The sequence below is a fragment of the Kryptolebias marmoratus genome, linkage group LG22, assembly GCF_001649575.2.
Source record: "Kryptolebias marmoratus isolate JLee-2015 linkage group LG22, ASM164957v2, whole genome shotgun sequence".
Taxonomy (NCBI): Eukaryota; Metazoa; Chordata; class Actinopteri; order Cyprinodontiformes; family Rivulidae; genus Kryptolebias; species Kryptolebias marmoratus.
Window position 1 is genome coordinate 25476090 of NC_051451.1, and position 4847 is coordinate 25480936.

The 4847-nt window shown below is 41.0% G+C and overlaps 1 protein-coding gene across 6 annotated transcripts in view; it reads right to left on the reverse strand.

The window, feature by feature from the left end:
* LOC108248131 overlaps window positions 1-2666 on the reverse strand; it is a 31569-nt gene extending 28903 nt beyond the window's left edge. For 2 of the 6 annotated variants that reach the window (XM_017436669.3, XM_017436667.3), the window contains exon 1: window positions 2346-2664. The gene's annotated coding sequence lies outside the window, so the exon portion shown is untranslated. Of the gene's footprint in view, window positions 1-2345 lie in introns of all 6 variants that reach the window. The other 4 variants (XM_017436672.3, XM_017436671.3, XM_025010700.2 and 1 more) reach the window with 3 other exon arrangements.
* Between the last annotated feature and the right edge of the window lie 2181 nt (window positions 2667-4847).

Here is a 4847-nt window from a genome sequence, read left to right on the forward strand (position 1 = left end):
TTTTCCCAGGAAGCCGAGCCTTGGGGGGCTGTATCTGTAAATGCTATGGTAACTGACAATAAATCATTCATCCTGGCTTGCCTCTGAGATGTTTCCCACTTTGGTTTTTGTTTGCATTTTTCTCCAGATATTCCTCCCTTTGTCTTGCCGCTGAGCAGCAATTACACGGGAGGGAAACGTGGTGAGGAGTGAAAACGGGTCATTGTGATTATCCTCTAAAAGGGATTTACAATCCCCACCAGATAGAGAGAATGGCTTATCTCTCTTTGTTTCTCGCTGCAGTTTTTTCTTTTTCTTCATTTTCAAACCAAACCGTACGTGTAATTCCAACTTCTAATGGAGACAGAGCTGAATATCTGTGATTTAAACAAGTGCGTTCTTATCTGAGTGTCCTCTGCTCCCACAGAAAGAGCCAAAAAACAATGATGGGATCCCCGTTCCTCCTATTCGCTTTTAACCCCTCCTGGCCTCACCTGAACCTAATCTCCTGGGGCATCTTGGCTACACAAAACCCCGTAAACCTGAGTAAGGTGATGCCATGTTGGTGGTGGTCTCTAAAGACTGTCGGGGACAATAGATCAAATACGAAGCAAAATACAAAGAGGCTTTGAAGCATTGTTGCGGGTCTCTTCTCTCTATTGCTCATGCCCACCACGGCCCCCACTGCTCTTCCTCCTCCTGGTATCTCGCTTGTTATCTGACCCAGTGAAAGTGGCTCATTTTAGGAAGGAGGAGGAAATTTCTGATTTGCCTATCTCACTTACCTGTGGCCCAGATAACACGACTAAACACAGTGGATTAGGGGTCCACACATGGAGGACCGTGGTCTGTATTCGTCCCCAAATGGAGTCTTATCTGGACCCAGATCGGTTGTTAAAATACAGATTTCATTTCATTCGGTGCTGTAACTAAAAGAAAATTGAAATCTATATAATCTGGACCTTTGCTGGAGACCTCACAGAGTGTTATTTGAAGACCTCTGCAGTAGATCCACCAGCGTTTACACATGCTTTGTTTTAAAAAAGAAAAGAAAAGAAAAAAACTCAGATCATTGCTCAGAATTCCCCCTCATCTATTTTCCTGTGGAGTCATAAAAGAATGTGGTTTGGATTTTATGGGTGTGTAGGTAGATCACCGTGACTTCAGAAGAAAAAACGCAGGATTTCAGAATCAAATATTGTGTACAGTGGGATTAACATGTGATCCAAATGATTTTTATCCTCTCTAAAACTTCACATAAATGTTTTCTGTCGTCCTTGCCTGTACTCATTCATTACTGATTAGGCATGAAACATGAAACAATTAGTCATCTGCAGAACGCTTAGATAAAAGTCATGAGAAAAGGTCTGGAAACAGGATTTAACCAACCTCAAAACTACAAGGCTGCAAAATGTCCGACTTGATTAGATATTTGCAGAGAAAATGCAATGCATTGACAATTTCTGGAAAGAAACTTTGAAAATCAGGACCTTAATTTTGGGTATAAATTATAACATTCTGTCAACTTTTATGAATACCAGTAAAAGGATCAACATGCTGCGGCAGAAACCTTTCAAGTTCCCTAATGTTTTTTAAGAAAGGGGACTTTCTTTTGCAATATAAATCCCGAGGAATCTGATCCTCTGACATCAATCTCTGTCTGCATGATAAAGAAAGTGATGACAGAGGAGTTGATCGCGGGCCGATGGGTGGGGTCCGTGCATATTTGTCTGCAGTTCTACTGTAAATGTTAACGTCTCCACCCAAATTCAAACCACTCCACAGACTTGTCTCTCCTCCCGAGCTGTCTGTAGACATCAAGTCAGACACACTGTGTTTACCTTCGTTCCATTACGCATTTCCACAAGACAAGAACGTTAGGAGCCTCGCTTAATGGGAAAACATGCATCTAATCAGCTCGAGTGATTAGAGAAAAACTGTGCAAACCTCAGCGAAGCTTGTCGGTTTGTGCCAGCTGGCGCTCATGCCCTGGCAATACCATTCCCGATGGCTGTAAAGGTTCACAAGCAGCTCATTCACATTATTTAGCGATGCAATGCACACTCATTAGCTTTCTGCGTACGGTATTTAGACTCCACACACCATTCAGGCTCCACGTAGCAAAACACAGACTTAAAGCACCGTCATAAATCATCGTGCCTGGGCAACTCTCACTAAAAGACATTTATACATTTCTTCAAAAGCTTATCACATAATTACAGTAAAAATTATTTGGCTGCTAGAGAGAAGTTTGTTTTTTTTTTTCTTGCCAACTCCTTTATGGTAATTGTAGAAGCAATTTTCTAACCATTCCTTCCACACAAAAATCGTTTTTACCTTGTCATAAATATAAGGATTGCTCTTACCTCGGAGTAAAAGGTGGCGAGAACGTCATTATTCCGGGAGTGTGCGCTAAAAGAACAAGGAGGATGCTATTGAAAGGCATGTGGCACACTGTAGATAATGTGCTGGCATGATGACAAGCATTGGTGGCTGACAAAAAGGGGATTAAACAGCATTAAGAGTGTCCAGATGCAGGGACACATTTGTTCAAACTGACACTCTGACACACTGCGCCAGACGATTACAATAAATATGGAAAACCATTTTATTGTCTCATCATTAAAAACCAATGCATCCACAGTTTGTGTTAATATTTGCACACTAGATCTAAATAATTTAAAGTGGAGTAGCCAGCTGAAACTCTGTTTATACACGCATGCCTTGTTTCATTCATCTGTTGTCTAAAGCTGATTATAGTTGGCCAGATGGGCCCCTCTGAACACGCCCCGTCTGTCTGTCTGTCTGCGCTGCAACTCCTCTTCCAATGAAGGCCAAACATCTGTATAATTGGATGACAAATACATGCAAACTGGGTCACGGCTGTGTTTGAGCAAATATATCAGGGCAAAGGTGGACATTTGGGTCTTTGCCTGCGTGCAACGTTTTTGTTTGTCACCGAAATATGTCATGAACCACAGGATGAATTTTAATAAAACCTGCAGAAATATTTGTTGTAGAGTGTTAATTCAAGATGGCTGACCTTTAACAAACACAAACATAGCTAAACTTTGTTATGGTAGTAGCTGAGGCTGATCCCCAACACATATTTTGATTTGCTAACGAATTGAGCAAGCTCTTTTTTTTTGCAATTTGGCCACTATTTATTTGGACTAAACCACCGGATGGATTTTAATGAAACTGTCAGGAAATAAAAGTTAGATGCAGATTCACAATTTCAAGCTAGTGGACGTTAGCGAACTTAGAAATCGCTTTAACTCAGTCAGTTTTACAGATACTGAGCTAAAGTTTGGAGCGGTAGTAGCTGAGAGTCATCCCGAACACACACTCTGAGTGTGACATCTCGCATTATCACATCATTATTTTCAAGGTTTTGACCAAAATGGCTACAGCTCTGTTATTTCTCAGCATATGATCTTAGTCTAAAGCTTTGGCAGGAAAGGCAGCGGGTGATATGCATTCCTTTAATTTTTTTATATATATTGTAATGTGTAATTACAATAAAAAGTCCCACACAGAAACAGCCGCAAGATGATATTATTTTTCTGCACGAGCCATTTAAGTGTAATTTTTGCCACATAATATACGTTTCCTCTGCGATAATTGTCGGAAAGCGGGGATTTTTCTATACATCCAGAGGCCAGAAATTTCCCCAGCTGCAGCTCTGAGGCTCTGAGGCTCTGAGGCGAGCTGCGCTCCCTGGACAGCCTCCTCTGAAAGCCTCCTGTGACCCCTCAGACTTCTCCATAAATCTGCTGAGTGATTGCGGTGGTCAATTAACACTCTATGAATTGCTCCCAGTGGGGAGAACGGTCACATCCGTAACGACAAGAAACCCAAAGCCGCAAGTTCACTCCGAGTTCTGCAATAATAACTCAGCGGGCCCGGTACAATGAGGCTTGAAGGTCCAGAACTATAATGGCAGCTATTGTGCTGGTGGTCACACAGTCACTCAAGTGCAATATTCAGGAAAGGCCGTTTCATTACATCCAATAGAGCCTCAATCATGTGTAAAATTTGCAGTTTGAATGGGCTTGCTATCATATCAATCATCTGTGAACACTAATGGAGGGTTTCTCTTCCTGCTTGTGCTTTGTGTGTGTTTTGTTCCCAGTCCCAGTATCAGAGTTGAGCTTAATTTAGACTTTTTTTTTTAATCTAGACAGGACTTTCAGTCGTTATTGTGGAGCTAGAACAAGGTTGCTCACGCCGATCCAATATGTTTCCTCGAGATTAAATAGAATTTGCTCCTCCGGCGGGAGAAATCAGTCAAAGTGCAGCACGTGTGAAAGTTAAATGCGGAACAAGCAGGTCGCCCGCAAATTTTTATTTTTAACATCTGAGTTTGGACAAAAAAAAACAAGGGTGAACACAAGTCATGAAAGCAAAAACAAAGTTTTGGATAACTTTTAAGAATCAGTTTTCCTCGTTGGTTTACTTCTAGCATCTTCACAATCTCAAACAACACAAAAATGATGGAGAATATTATTATATTATTGGATGTGTGGTACTAACATGTTAGCAATAAACAATCCCTCCAGGATTTCACGGGCATTTTTTGTGATTGTTACGGGCTAAAATGCCTGATTTCGCGGGGCATTTTCCTCAAAGTTGCGATTTTTTTTTTCTAAAATCAATAAACAACCATAACTTTTAATATATAAACCAGAAATACTTCCTAGTTTTGTAAGACAATTACCAACAAACATTGACATTCTCAAAAGGTGCTTTATTTGAGAACTTTGATAGCTTCTAAACTGACATTCATGAGCATTTCTGGATTGTCCCTGGTCTGCAGCTCTCCTCACATGTTTTGCAGACACAAAGTGTTTGTCGATGCGTTTATG